The sequence below is a fragment of the Micrasema longulum genome, unplaced genomic scaffold, assembly GCF_059751315.1.
Source record: "Micrasema longulum isolate JH-2025_06_02 unplaced genomic scaffold, ASM5975131v1 h1tg001249l, whole genome shotgun sequence".
NCBI lineage: Eukaryota > Metazoa > Arthropoda > Insecta > Trichoptera > Brachycentridae > Micrasema > Micrasema longulum.
The window spans coordinates 236,454-253,334 of record NW_028278436.1 but is presented as its reverse complement, the minus strand read 5'-3'; the positions used below and the strand labels follow the sequence as shown (position 1 = coordinate 253,334).

The 16,881-nt window shown below is 31.5% G+C and overlaps 1 protein-coding gene across 1 annotated transcript in view; it reads right to left on the bottom strand.

Annotated features, from left to right (window-relative positions):
- Nucleotides 1-16,595, bottom strand: part of tow (target of wingless repressor) — a 60,931-nt gene extending 44,336 nt beyond the window's left edge. The window contains exon 1 of the mRNA XM_088234492.1: nucleotides 16,059-16,595. The gene's annotated coding sequence lies outside the window, so the exon portion shown is untranslated. The remainder of the gene's footprint in view (nucleotides 1-16,058) is intronic.
- Nucleotides 16,596-16,881: the final 286 nt, after the last annotated feature.

The following is a 16,881-nucleotide window of genomic DNA, read 5'->3' as shown; positions in this document are numbered from 1 at the left end:
ATTATAATAATACTATGCTTTACAATAAACGCCGATTTATTCGGCACTGAACTAATAACAGATTGGCTCGTTTAGTAGCCACTTTACACACCGTGTAACATTCACCATTCTGCATATGTTTAAAAATCCACTTTTCTCAATTCTTCCATCTGTAGACTCTTGTAAAGTAAAAAAGCTGACTGTTTAGACCTGCCAACCTCACGGCTGTTGGTGTTTCCCCTTCACAATGAGATCGAATTTGCGATGATTAAAGATGACGTATACAAACGAGAGGTAAATCAACAATGTTTAAAATATGTCAAAATTTTTGTAGACAGGCTAGATTTCCTCCCTGAGGAGTTATTTAGATCTAAATTAGTTGCAACAGATGGAGAAAACATTTGTGAGAAACGAATATATAAGTGAAGGCTTACAGGGCTTATGACCTGTCAGTTTAAGTGGTAATATTTCATTGATCCTAAACTTTCAAAATTTGCCTTCTTAAAAAAAAAGATATGAACTCTTTTTTTCTAGGATATAATTTGTTGCCCTTTAATGATGAAGAATATTTTTATGTTTTTTTTAATATTTTTTATTTCCTTTTTTAACTTTAATTACTATAAAAAAAAGAAAATACCCTACAATATTTTACAGATTTTTTTTTCTATTTTATGTAACATAAAAATATTATAACTGTCTATTTATTATAGGGGCAAAAATTCATAAACATTACTTGTATACCCACGAACAGGCCATGCCTTAATGGGATTTTTGTTTACTATTTTTACTGTTAATATGTATTTCATTGCTACGTAATTATCCTTTATTTTTTTAATATTCTGTTTTACATCTTATGTAGATTGTAAAAAAAAAACAAAAAACACACATTGGCATACAGAAGACAGTTAACAGTTATACCACTAATTTTTTTTTTTTTTTTTAAGTTTGATTCATCAACGCATGTATTTTTTACATTATTTTTTTTGCACCACAACAGGCCAGGAGGCCTAATTACAGTGGTGAATTACATCACAGAGCACCCAGGCTTGAGAAAAATCACATTTTAATTTTTGTGTTCTCACCGGGAATCGAACCCGGAACCTTCCGTGCGTGAGTCAAGCGTCTTGACCACTACACCACGGAGGCCGCCTTTTTTTTCCATTTTTTTGCTTCCATTCTTAAACCTTGACGCTTGACTCACACATGAAAGGTTCCGGGTTCGATTCTCGGTGAGAACACAAAAATTCAATGTGATTATTCTCAAGCCTGGGTGTTTTGTGATGTAATTCACTTCTGTAATTGCGCCACCTGTTAACTATAAAAATAAAATAAAAACTTTCAGCTCTTTTATACAGTTATCAATGCATATGTTGAACAACAAAGGTGACATTACATATCCCTCTTTGACTCCTTTAGGAATGCTAAATACGATGTGAATGACCCATTCACTTCTCACATGCTGTGCTGCCCTTGTACATTGACGCAATAGCCCTTGCCAAGAAAAGTTTCTGTAGAAGTTTAGTCAGAATGTGAAGTGAATGATTTAACGAATTTGGTCCCGCCTTTACAGCGTTTTAAATTTCCACCGAGGATATGAAAAAAAACGCAAAACCACCATTATAGGACAAATCATAGAGTTCATTAGTCAAGATTAAGATGTTTCATACAGAGATTTGGTAATAGATTATGTAAACATTTTACTATGAGACAGAATGTTTATTCAAAGATCGTGAGATTCAAATTTGAATGTGAGTAACCATATTTAAATGTAAATATATGCATATAATAATGCGCAATGGCGGCAAAACGTTAACGGTAAAAAAACGGAATTTTTCACTTAAACTAAAAAAATGCCTTTACTCACAATGTCCCCTTTTTAATTATTTTTTTTATTATTATATTTTTTTAGTTTTTTTTTATAAAACAAATAAGAGGTAAGACAGAGTATTAAAAAATAAAGGATAATTACATAGAAATGAAATATATATTAACAGTAAAAATAGTAAACAAACAATCCCACAAAGGCATGGCCTGTTCGTGGGTATACAAGATGTTTATTAATTTTTAGCTCCTTTAATAAAGAGATAGCTATAATATAATTGTATAATATAAGAAAGAGAAAAAAATATTCTGTTAAGGGTTAGAAGGTACTTTTTTATTTTATAATAATAAAAAAAGGAAATAAAAAATATTAAAAAAACATCAAGGCGTCCAGTCGCGGATGTTTCTCATCCAGGACATCTGTCACCTTCCAACTTCAAGCTTTCTCTCGATCTTCTCCATGATGATTAGCTGTAGAAGCGCATATTTGCTTCCGCGCATGATATGGCCCAGATATGTGATTTTTCTCTGCTTTATGAAGGACAGTAATTATTTTTCAGCACTGGCTTGTCTCAGCATCTCCACGTTGGTCACTAAACTTGTCCACAGGATTCTCAGCACTCTCCGGTGAAGCCACATTTCAAAAGGCTTTAATCGGCTCATTGAGTTCACCTTGAAAGTCCACGTTTCAGCCCCGTAGAGCAGCATTGACCACACATAGCACTTGGCCATCCTCTGTTTTAGTTTTAAATTAAGACTATCATTGCAAAAGAATGATCAAATCACTTCTGATCTGGATCCGGGTAGGGAAATTAGATGCAGAATAGAGATAACACTATCAGCATTCAATGGTATGAAACATTTTACTAGATGTTATTAAATAGTAGTATATACCCACCCACTGACTTTTCTATGTATGCCGGTTTTAAAACGTACCCGTCTCTATGTCAAGATACTAATTAAACCAACATGCAAAACTCACTATACACCTTTACCATAGTTTCTGCACAAAAATATAAAACCAACACAACGTGCATTTTAATAAGCAACTCATACATCCGCTGATTATGCTATGCAATGTTGTGAGAGGAATAATTTAAAAAAGAAGAAAAGGATGAAGGGAAGGGCGTGAGTTTAATAGGTATAGGGTGACTATGATAATGGAACATCGTATAACGGGCTATAAAAGGTTTTTTTAATTATTGATCAAAGGAACATTATTTTTTAAAGTTTTCCTTAAGAGAAATATTTCCATATTATTTACTTTTAACCCTTTATTATTTGTATGTATGATTTTAACTCCTGTATCTTCATTAAAGTCGTGATTAAAATTAGCAAGGTTATTTGCAAATTCAGATAAATTGCTATTTTTCAGACACCTTATATGTTCTTTAACACGAATATCAAAAGTTCTTGATGTTCTTCCAACGTAAACTAGACATAGAAAAGTCAGTAAGTGGTTTTATACAAATATTTAATAGTATTGAGGTTGTTTACCAATTAAAATGCGATTCTTGTCCTTCAGTTTACGTTGGAAAACATCAAGAAATTTTGATATTCGTGTTAAACCTTTGTTCCATGAACGTAGATTTAGTAGAGTTTTTGAACATTTTCTTTGAATAATGTTATTTATAGCTTGAAAACAATCTAGTATTATTTTTTTTTTTTACGATTTACATTAAAAAAATATGCCGCCAGGGAATTGCAATATGGTATTTTTTTCCAACATAATATACTTATTTATTTATTTGTTATTTTATAATTTATGAATGACTTTTTTACCGTGTCTAAGAATACATTTTATTTCATTTTGAAACATGCCTTGTACATTATAGGTATGACTTATATTATATTACTTTTATAAGTTCTTAATGTTAATTCTTTTATTTGGATTACTATTTCTTAAAATTTTATTGTTATTTTAATATTGTATCTTACAAAATTATTATTACCATAGTATTTCATGTTATTTCTTGCATTTAAATTGCTTTTTTTTTAATTTTTATATTTTTTCTTGTGACATTTTTAATTATTCGAATTTACTGTATTGTTATTTTATATACTTTTTTGGCACCACAACAGGCCAGGAGGCCCAATTACAGATCACCCAGGCTTGAGAAAAATCACATTTATTTTTTTATGTTCTCACCGGGAATCGAACCCGGAACCTTCCGAGTGTGAGTCAAGCATCTTGACCACTACACCACGGAAGCCGTGTAATTGTTAATTATTATGGCTTAACACGGGCATAGCCTAAAAAGCCATAATTCGTTGGTGAATATGTACACAAATGTAACTTGAAATTAATAAATAAACAAATCATAATCATATCATTTACAAAAATAAAGGAAAACCCCGCATTGTAATCAAACTACAAAAATATAAGATAAAAAATAACTTGCTACCCATAATTATAATATTGAGGTTAGTAAAGAAGTAGTATTTTGCACAGCCAAACGGGTGATAGCTCTACGCAAAACTGATCCCCAGGGCCCCGAATACAAGCCCTATCTTTATCGGTATATATCGAGACGGTATAAAGTAAAATCTATATTTATGTACGAAAACGTGTATGTCTTTATGAAAATTAAAAGCATGCTCGTTGAGAACCTGTAATTGAACATGTTTAGAAAAAAAAAGAAATTTATATTTTCAAAATTCTAAATAATATGGTTGATTCGCCGTACTTTTTATAAAATATTGGTTTCCGTTGTCCTCTTCGCTATAACATATTAAATTCTCTTTATTTATATACCAACTTGTAAAAACAATTATACCTCGAATTCATTCATTAGACGTACATGTAGAAATTATAATGGACTCAGTATTGATGAAGACATTTTTAACTACACGTTGCATTTATACAGAAAATTTCTTCATGGAGTTGATTTTTTGGGATAGTTGCTGAATGTTCATCTTGAATAGTTTATGCTTTGTATATGTACCGCATGTAATGTATATATTTGTGCATGTTTTATAAGTGCGTTCATGTGTGTGCGCGTAGATGGCTCGGGGTGTGCATTCGGTATTTTTATTTATTACCAACGCTCCATGGAAAACGCAAATGTTAACAATTATTCTTTTTTCACTTGAGTTTATTATTTATTAATTTTTTTCGTCACATTTAATGTTTAAATCTTTTACATAGTTTATGAAAACTTAATTGGTCTTTTTATGTAAGAAAATCGTCGTTTTTAATACTTTTTATCTATGACTGTATGTTTTCTGAATAAAATAAAAATATTTTTTATAAAAATACTGTCAATTTTGAGGAAAATAAAAAATACTTAAACCTTTTTTTTTTACAATGGGCAATTATCATGGATTTTTTTATTAGCTAATAAATTAATCTGAAAAATCACAAGCCGATCAATACTATTCTTATTAAAATCTGTTAAGAAATAAGGGAGATATAAAGGATTAAATTCTAGTAATTTGAATGATGCTAAAAACAAACAATTCGTGACGTCATCAAGTAGACGTCTTCGGATGTTTTGTAACGTCATCGGATTGTTTTCATCAATGTCAATGGATTTTATAGAGTATTGTAGATAGCTTACTTTTTCTATGCGTCGTTTGTTTACATTTTCGGCGTCCTGTCACTTATCAAACGCTACGAGTTGTGATTTATAATTCTCATGATAAATTGATAATTCAATTTATCATTATCATAATAAATTAATATTTAAAAGAGGTTGAAAACCATAAAATAATAAAAGAAATTCGAGATGTAAGATGTTATCCGTTTTCACTTTCATCTGCCAGTGCCTGGAACTGGAGTGTAGAGTGGGTAGGGGGGGAGGGGGGGGGTTAAGATAATATGTATAGACAACTCTCCTTACATTTCTATATGTGGCTTGTGGCATAACCAACATTAAAATGAATGCATTACTCGTGAACTTCTATGACAAAATTTAATACCAACTTGAGAAACGATCGTTTTCGAAAGACCTTATTTTCGAAACGAAAATAATGAATGAAAATATTAATTACCAGGGTTTATATAAACACTAGGAGAATCTTTAAAAAATATTTTATTTGTAGAGTAGGTTAAGCCCAATATTCCTCCCGAGTGATAATACACTATTGCTCCAACTAGGGAGCGGTCATGAAATGATGATGATAAGGAAATAAAAAAAACGAAAATATTCATTTTAAAAATAGGTTTCTTAGAACAAAATTTAGAAATAGGTCGCTCTCTTTAGCACCACATTTGTTGGTTGGTATGAAAGGCCCCACACCGCCTTCTCGGGAGTAAACAAAAGACACATAATGGAAAAGAGGAAATGTGTTCTCGGAAAATCTCCATCAACAAAACAAGGTATTTCATACGTTACTTTCGTGTTTATTTTCATGTTTTCTACATTTGGATAGTTTTAAACCAACTACCTGTCATCTTATTTTTGTATTAAAAACGATGCTGTAATCCTTGCTAATAACAAAGAGGAACTGCAATTCTTGGTAACAAAGGTCTACGATGTATGCAAGAGAAGCGATTTGCTGATGAATGTCGATAAATCGAATGTGATGGTTTTTGAAATAAATGAAAGTATGACTAAATGTGAAATCACTGTGAATAGAGTTATACTAAAACAAGTAGAGGAATTTGTGTATCTGGGAAGTATGTTCACTAGAGATGGAATGATTGAGAAAGATATTGAAAGGAGGGTGAGTGCCGGGAACAGAGTGAACGGTGCACTTAAATCGACCTTGGCAAATAAATGCTTGTCACAAGAGGCAAAATTGGCAGTTCACAACGGAGTCCTGGTCCCATCCCTGATGTATGGGAGCGAGGTATGGACTTGGAAAAACAGGGATGAGAGTGGGCTGAATGCTGTCGAAATGCGATCTCTCGGGCGAATGTGTGGTAAAACTATGTACGATAGATGCACAAATGTTGAGATCCGTACATTATGTAAGGCTGAGACAAGCATTATCGACAAAATCAAGAAAGGAGCTCTGCACTGGTTTGGACATGTAGAACGAATGGACAGCGAGAGAACGGCTAAGAATATTTACAATGCGAATGTTGATGGATGCAGAAATAGAGGAAGACCGAGAAAGACATGGCATGACCAAATCCAACAAATACTTAAAGATGGACATGTCAAAAGTCGGAATAATCGGCGCGCGTGCATGAGAAGATGTATGAATGTAGAGGAAGCGAGATCTGTATGCAAAGATAGAGTGTTGTGGCGTTCTATCCTCTCTGCCTACTCTTACGGGGAAACGGCGTGATGGTTTGTTTGTTTTGTTTGTTTGAAAAACACATTTAACATCTTTAACCTAGCCCGACCGAAGAGGTGGATTTGAATCTCCCATAGGCCGATTTTAATTCGATAACTCTAGTTTTATCAAAGCTATCTGCCATATATTTTTTGTAAACGTGGAATAAATAGAAAGAAAGATTTTTCTGTTTTTGTTTTTAATTTTTAAATAGTTTTTTTTTTTAAATGAAAACAATATAAGACGTTATTAACACAAGGGTCAATTTTACTTTATGTACATAAGCATTTGGCAAACTAACAACTAACAAAAATTAATGAAATACACAATGAGTAAAATATGTGTACGCGAAAACATGAATAAACTATTGTACGGTCATAAACACTTCCAGCATTTTATTCTCTTGACGCCATATACAAGTAGGCGCTGGGGTCGTTTGGTCCCCCCCTCGGATCATGTGTAATTTTGGATGCTTTGTGAGGGAAAGGTTAACCCTTCCCTTTTTGTCTCAAAAACAATCGCGGGTTACGGTGCTGTGTAGGTGTGTAGTCATTACACATGCAAACATGAGATATTTTAAATCGGAATAATGTAATAATATTTATATGTAATTGATGCAATTATTTACAGTTGAAGTCAGAAGTGATAATATTTTATTTTTAGTTACTATAAAACATTACTAGCGAAAGTCAAATATGATAGTAAGCTGGGCATAATCGCTTATTTGGACGATTCGCGCTTGAGCTACGACATACATGAATGTTTATTTTTAACGAAAACTATCGTTATCCCGCGAAACGATGTGATAGACCCAGCATCCTAAATCTCTTTCGACAACTCATTTAGTCAACACCTTTATTACTGTGTGATACAGATTGTTCCGAGTTGCCTTGATTCTTGAATGGCCTGATATTGGCTGGTTTGAGTACCTACTTAACACACCGTGTAACATTCACCATTTTGCGTATGTTTAAACTAGCAGATGACAGCTCATTAGCCATATTAATGCATAGACTTACATATTCACTTCTCAATAATGTTTTCTCTCTCGAATGTCTGTCTTAACCTTTCCCCTACAGCCTCAAAAACATCCGCGCGCTACGGTGCTGTGCAGTCATTATATGTGCAAAAAATTAGAGATTTTAAATCTATAAAGTAAAACAAGCACAGGGAATTGTTTAAATGATTTATATTTGAAGTCAAAAGTGGTAATATTTTTAATCTCACTGCTAAAAACATGAAAAACTCAATAGTTAATGCTCGCAGCGCGGACGAAAGAACCACCCCTGACGAAAGTATAAATACTAATTATAAGTACTACAGTAACTAAATTGTAATATAAAAATAATGCAAATGAATGCCTCGACAGAGGTTATTCAGTGAGGTATTCATATAGAAAAAAAAAAAATTATCTGAAATCTATAAACATTGTATTTTTTGAAGTCGAAAAGCCGGAAGATCTATCCCAAAGAATTCGAAGTTATGTGACAAATTGACTTATTTCCACATTCTGGACATCGGAGCATAAAAACAAAAGTTGCTCTTGGAAGATTTGATAAATAGCAGATTGTTACAAGGTTGAGGACATGAAAAAAAAATGTTTGATGAACAGCATTAAGTATTTAAAAAATGCATATAAGGTCCATTTCAGTTCTATGTTTCTCCAATGAAGACAGATTAAGAGATCACTATTTAAAAATCGGAGCAACCAGGGTAAAATTTTTCAAAAAAATTCGAAACGAAAAGTCAGTTGCACGTATTCTGTTAAAATGTAATTTAGCTAAAGTTCAAAGGGTCATAATTGTTTCCGCAACTTTCCTTATTATTATTTTTTTAAAGAAACAAACAGTTGACAATGATATAATAACATTTTTTTTAAATACAGTTTAAAGACAGACCAGCAAAGTTTCTAAATAAAAATCATACATATTATTAAATTGTGTTACAACAAAAGGATGTGTATTTGTATGAGAGTAAGTGTAGATGTGTGTTTTTGTGTATTAGTGTGGGAGTAAGTGTTCAGGAGTGTGCATCATTAAATAGTAAGTGGAATCGTATCGCAGCCAGAAACAATAAGTCTTTATTTATTTTTAAATAAATTAAGGGGTATGTAAAATATACAATAGATGAAAAAAAACCATTAAAGTTAGAGCAAGAACGATAGAGGAAAGAGTGGTGTGCATAGTTAGTGCTACAGACTGGCAGATGGATTAAATACTTATTTCTTGTCACGCGAAAGGGGACACTTAGATTAATTTTGGAGAGTTGGTTAAAAGAGTCTACTTTATTATTTAATAAATTATGTAAATAGCATATTTCAGATACAGTGCGTCTATTTTCAAGAGAAAACAATCCATTTTGTTTGGCAGATTGGCTTTTATTGTTTTTATAATCTAGGTATTTTAAAAATTTTCGTTGAACATTTTCAATCCTTTCTATGTTTGTTATGTATTGTGGGCTCCACACGACGGATGCAAACTCCAAGTTACTGCGTACAAAAGTGTTGTAAAAAGTTTTTAAGGTATTTGGTTTTTTAAAAGGTTTGGAAATTCTTGAAATGAAGCCCAGCATTTGAAAACATTTTTTAACAATATCATGTAACAAAATGTCCATAAGAATCTTTATTTCTTGTTTTCCTTAAATTCTTGTATTTATTAATTTTTAAATGCCCGATGTAGCATATTGTCCACTAAACTAAAATATGAAATTAAAACTTTAAAAATTTAAGTTTTTTTTTTTCAGTATTTGCATAAAAAAAAAAATATATATATTTTTGTTACAATTAGAAAAATGGGGCATTGAAGGGTTAATACTTATCTATACGCCTTCAATATACCTTGTTTGCCCATGTCGCGCCCTTATTAATCAAAAGTTCACAATTTTAAAATAATTTTTGATGGAATATTTTATTATGAAGGTACTCTCCGGAAACCAACCGGATACAAAACATCAAAATTTAATTAAGGTTAGTTAATTTCTAATTAAGGGGGTTTTCATCAACTTTCCCTTAAGGAATTCACTCGGAGAACGAATTTGTAAACAGTTAAGGGGCGAACAAGATTCTCCAAATATTAGTTTATATTACAACAGAGAAAAAGAAGAAGGGTAGGTATATGGGAGTCTAGGCATTTACTTACAGCGATTGGTTATGTTTTTCATATTTCCATAAAAAATGTTTTATTTAAGAACAGTTTTTTAGAACTATAAAATGTGATTAAAACAACTTTCTTTTTTTCAAAATTATCTATATTTAATATTTTTAATTGAATCGGCATTCACTTCGTAACACTTCATTATCAATTATTATGAAAATAAAACTTTTTTATTACTGTCACACAATTTTTATTATTTTACAAGAACACTACTATAGTTTCGGGAGAGCACTCCTCCCATTTATATCACCCGTCGATGGGTGGAGTGCTCTCCCGAAACTATAGAAGTGCACTTGTAAAATAATAAAAATTGTGTAACACTAATAAAAAAGTTTTATTTTCATAATAATTCATCTATATTTTATCATAGTATATTATTTATGTTAAGTAACATGTATTCTTGACACATATATGTATTTACTTTATATTTTGATAATAACGATTTTTAGTTTTTACATTTGATAATCTAGGCATTTATAATTAAGTCGTTTTAGTTTTTTTTTTATGTTATTGTTTTATTAGTATAGGATAACTTATGCTCTAAAAGATAAAAATCTCCATTTTAGAACAGGCTGAGCTATGTTAGATGGAGACTATTATAAACAAAGAACACTCCGCTTTCATTTCACATTAATTAATTTTATATAGATTCCCTGTTATTAAAAAAGTTAACTAATTTTTTTTAATAAATTAAAAAAAAAAAACAAAATCGTTCCACACCACAACAGGCCAGATGGTCTAATTACAGTGGTACAGCACAGAAAACCCAGGCTTGAGATACACCGCATTTATTTTTTTATGTTCTTACCGGGACCCGGTGTCTTCCGAGCGTAAGTCAAGCGTTTTAGCAACTACGCTACGAGGCATACATAATGTATATCACAAATTTTACTTTTTAATTTCTTAATGATACATACCTTTACACGGTTTTTCAGGTCCAGACCACGAAACTTCCGAGGAACATTCCTTATGGGAACCTTAAAAAAATCCTTCTTTTTGTTTTTACAAAAAATCATTAAAAAATGTATATATTTGATCTCAAAATTTAGTAAATCTTTAATTTTTCAGAGTAGCATCCCTTCCGCAAACCCCTTCCCCTCCCCGACAAGCAAAATTGCGATAAAAACGTATTTGACCAACGAAGCGATACGCACCAGACGCAGACAAGGGAACCGGCTGGGTAGGAGAGGGGTAGGAGTTTGTGGAGAGACTGCTTGTCAGAGAAATGAAGGATTTACTACATTTTATGATAGAAACATTTTTTTTATTTCTTTTTTGAAATGACTTTTTGGAAAAAAAAATTAGGATTTTTTTTAAAGCTTACTATGAGGAATGTTCCTCTGAAGTTTCCCTATCTGGCCTTAAATAAATATTTTGATTTTATCGTTTACTTCATTTACATTGTTTTATTTTAAATAAACGTATTTTATAAAGGCTATTAAGGCTCTGCGTGCCATGCATGTGTATGTCAATAAATAAACATGTTTATATTATGCGCGGTCCGTTCATAGAACACATAGAACCATCGGTTCCCCTAAATTTAGCCAAATAATCTTTATAAAATACCATGTTTCATAAATTAACAATCAAATTATAAATTTTTACTAAAATTATAATCTTTTTGTTCTAGATAAAAAATTTAAAGAGCAAAAGCTAAAACAAAATGAAGAACTTTTTACTCTAGAAATAGAGCAAAAAAATGACATTTTCGGGCAACTATGGTAGCCTTAAATGCCCAGAAAGAGTTATCTAGCTCTAGACTTCAATCTAGCTCTATTTAAAAATAAATAAACAGCATTTCAATACAGTGATGATTTAGATTTATTTTACACCACGCCGCTGATGATCAAGTCCTGTGGTTTGAAAAATAATTAACAACTAAAAATTCAAATAATTATTAGTTCTTCACTTTTTTGACATTCGAAATCTTGCGATAAAGTCGGACTCTTCCCACAAAAATGGTCCGTTCGTGGTTTAAACAGTTTTTTTTTTCGGTTTAGAATATACTCGATGATAAATTCGCCATCGGAAGACGAAAAATCAGATAAAATTTACATTTTGTGCAACTTTTCACAGATCGATCAATAGATTTCAACACTCACGACGCTTTTTTGACAGATGGCAGATCGCATTTAGCTTTAAACTTAACTTTAAACGGTCTCCTGGCGGCCGGTCAAATAAAAGTAACTTTTTTGTTAATATTTAGTTAACTTTTTTTGATGCAACGCATTTTGACATAAAAGTAACTTTTATTTGACTTTAGCCAAGACTTTAACTTAACTTTTGTCGATGCAACTGGCCTTTAGCCTTGCCCTTAAATATTGGTTTTCCCCGCAATTATGATTGATGTACATGCTATAGTTCATAAGATTATTTTTATTTCTTACTTAAGTACTTTGAATTATATAACAATATAAAGACATTCAATCCATCTAATCTTCACATTCGTTTGCAAATGCCCTAACAAGGCGAAACAATAGTCACGATTATTTTTTTTATCTTTATAAAAATAAAATAAAGTGTTCAGTGGACTCAAATCAGTGCTTGATTTCTTATATTATAAGTTTAAATGTACTAATAATATTATTTTGTTTTATTTTATCTTCTTTTTTTTTCTTACTATTATTTATATATATATATATCTTATATGCATATTACACCATAAGTATATATTTTTTATTTTTTTATTTTATTTTATTCAGAAAACATACAGTCATACATAATAAGTATTAAAAACAACAATTTTTTGACATAAAAAGACCAATTAAGTTTTCATAAATTATGCAAAAGATATAAACATTAAATGTGACAAAAAAATAAATAAGAATTTCAAATGAGAAAAAAATAAATGTTGACATTTGCGTTTTCCATAGAGGTAATAAATTAAAATACCGAATGTACACTCCGAGCCATCCACGCACACATATGAACGCACATATAAAACATACACAAATATATACACTATATGCGGTACATATACATAGCATAAACCACTCAAGATGCACATTCAGCAACTATCCCAAATAATCGACCCCATGAAGAAATTTTCTGTACAAATGTAACGTGCAGTTAAAAATGTCCACATCAATACTAAGTCCATTATAATTTCTACAGGTACGTCTAATGGATGAATTCGAGGTATAATTGTTTTTACAAGTTGGTACATAAAAAGGGGAATTTAATCTAGTATAGCGAAGACGACAGCGGAAACAAATATTTTGTAAAAGATACGGCGAATCAACTATATTATTAAGAATTTTGAAAAGAAAAATTAAATCACATATAAGGCGCCTTTTTGTAGTGATTCTATATTAAAATTGATCAAAGATGAGCCGTAATCATTTTCAATGTTGCCAAAACGATATTCCAGGCTCCTTATAAATTTCTTTTGAATGTTTTCAATTTGATTAATATATACATTATATTGAGGGGACCATACTAATGAAGCGAATTCGAGTTGACTACGCACATAAGTATAGTAAAGAAGTTTGAGTGTATTTGGTGATGAGAATGGCTTGGAGATTCGTAAGATAAACCCTAGAAGTCTGTACGCCTTATCTACTATTGTATTTATGTGATCTCTAAATAAAAGCTTATCATCCATCAGTACACCCAAATCTCTCGCTTTCATTGAACGATTGACAATTTTCCCAGATAGTTTGTAGTCAAATAGTATACTTTTTTTTCGATTAAATGACATGACATGACGACATGATGACATGATGACATGATGACACGATGACATGATGACATGATGACATGATGACATGATGACATGATGACATGATGACATGATGACATGATGACATGATGACATGATGACATGATGACATGATGACATGATATTAAATCATGTAAATGAATGCCTCGACACGGGTTGTGCCCAGTGAGGTATTCATAAGTGTTATGTTAACCGTGAAATAAATAAATACAAATAATACAAAAAAATAATAATATTTTGTATTTACTGTTTGTTTACCAAATAAAATAAGAATGTAGTAGGTACTATGCCAAACTGCCATAACTTCATGCCAGTTCATCATAACCGCATACGGAGTGTGTGTGCATAATGACACTCTAAAATGATAATTATCTAAAATCTTTCAGAGTTTTTCATTATGCAAAATAATTTTGGTAGTCTTAACATATTTTTGAAGTATCAAAATTAACAATTTGAGATATTTAAATTTGTTGTAACAGAGAGGGAAAACACTTTTGAGAAGGAGAATCTGGGAGTCTAAGCATTTACAGTGCTTATGACCTGTCATTGGCTGGTTTAAGTGGCCACTTTACACACCGTGTAACATTCGCCATCCTGCCTATGTTTGAACATTCACATTTCCTCAACTCTTCCATCTGTTGACTTTTGTGAAGTAAAATAGTTGAAACCTTTATCGTGTGGATGAGATTCGTCATTGCATTTGGACATACTTAAAATATTGTTGAGTCAACTACCTGGTAAAAGAAGAAGTATAAAAATTGGTAAATTGTTTTCAGGCGTTGCCTAGTAGGTAAATTTTTAGACTCCCATATTCCCCTTCTCAAAAGTGTTTTCCCTCTCTGTTGCAACAAATTTAAATGTGAACAACTCCCTAGGGAGAAAATCCAGCCAGTCTGCAAGCATTTGGACATACTCAAAATCGGGTTGTGGTCCTGTAGCTAGTGTCTCGGACTCACGGACCAATGGGCCGTGGTTCGAATCCCACTCTTCTTCAACTTTATTTCCATTCTCTTATAGTGAGTTATTTACAACTCGTTGAAAATGGCCCTAAAAAATTAAATATTTGGGTAAATCATAAAAACGCAAATATTTCTTTTAAAAATAAAAATAAAAACATTGTTGAATCAAAATATTTAATAAATAATCGTTGTTCTTGTATGTTATTTACAGTATAGTACTGAGTAAATTTATTCGTATTTATTTCTGGTCCAAGAATTGCTTTTTATATGTTTGACGCATTTCGACTTGTGGCAATTCTAACGGGGGGTGCGTAACATTCCGTGGTGTCTGATGAAAAAATACCTTAGTTGCCCTGCAACCGTGAAAAACAAAAAAACATTGATTTGTAAATAAAATCGAACAGTTCATGGAATAAACAGATTTTTTTTTAAATTTTAGTGTATATTTCGAAATTTTTCAGATGCCGCCAGCTAGTGTCGTTTCTAGGGTTACAAGTTACGCGTCAAAAATTTGTAGTAATAAAATAAGTTTATCCCTTTCTTGCATGAATGATTGCGTGTGAATTGTAATTTGGTATTTCTTTTTTCCAAATTATTGAAAGATATGAACTCTTTTTTTCTATGATTTATTTTGTTGCCCTTTAATAATAGGGAATATTTTTGTGTTTTTTTTTAATATTTTTTATTTCCTTTTTTAATTACTATAAAAAAAAACATATTATCTTTTACAGAATATTTTATTTTTTCTTTCTTATGTTGTACAAAAATATAACAATAGAAGCAAAAATTCATTAACATTTTCTTGTATACCCACGAACAGGCCATACCTTTGTGGGTTTTTTTTTTTTTTACTATTTTTCTATTAATGTGCATTTCGTTGATATGTAATTGTGCTTTATTTTTTTAATACTCTGTTTTATTTTTATGTTTATTGTAAGATAACAAAAAAAATAAATAAAAAATATTTTTTATTTTAAAAAGCCTAATCAGCTATATCTTTGATGTAGCAAGAATAGTAATAACGTGTGTTCTTGTTATACGTCAGTAAAATAGATTTTTAAATGTACCTACTAATAACACAAATCCAACATAAATAGCCTACGTACTACGTTATATCAATACTTGAGGTATTATGTTACAAGCAAATTTGTACAGAGGTTCATAAATCTGTGAGTTCACGCAATGCATATGTATACTGACCTTTATGGTGTATTCATCACACAGGTGGAAACCGTAAACAATATTGATTACATGGATTAGACTTAATTCACTTAAAACACAAACCATATATTGGTATGTTACACACAAATACACTGCAATTTGTAATGATATGCATTTCACGGGTTTCTTCGGCAAAATGTCACTAAAAAAATAGCGAAAACACAATTTAAAAACAGCACAGACACATTACAGCAATCGGTTAATCACATTCGTTATTATTGATATGATTTTGTCATATTTCTCTCAGAGTTTTGATCACAACGCGAGAAACATGTCGCGAAATCTACCCTTAATATATAACCTAAAGATGGGTTGAGACTTATCTCATTTCCACAGCTAAAACCCAAGTATTTTAAATATCTGTTGCGCCGTATTTCATCGGGCGGGCGTTACTGTGTATCGTCGTATTATCGAGCGCGACATTACAGCTTTGCGAACGAATTTTATCGTGTATTTTTAATATTTGCAGAAACACGACTAAGAGACGTTGGTATTGGCCCGATTTACGAGCGCAATGCCTGCGGCGCTGGCGCCGCCCGCGGTCGACGGGAAAACTTGAAGCTCAAAATGGCGGCCACAGCTGTCAAATGAAAATGAAAATACCACAGGTCAATCGATAAACTGTTCAAAGCTACGATGATGATTTTTAAATAGACGTAATGAGCTCGAAATAGGTTAGGCATCTTAACATTCTAAACCATGTGCATCTAACAATATTAGTAATCATATTGACGGCATGGTTAAGTTTCCCGAAACATGTGATTTATTCCTAAGGCTTGTCATTTCCTGCGCATGCGTGTAT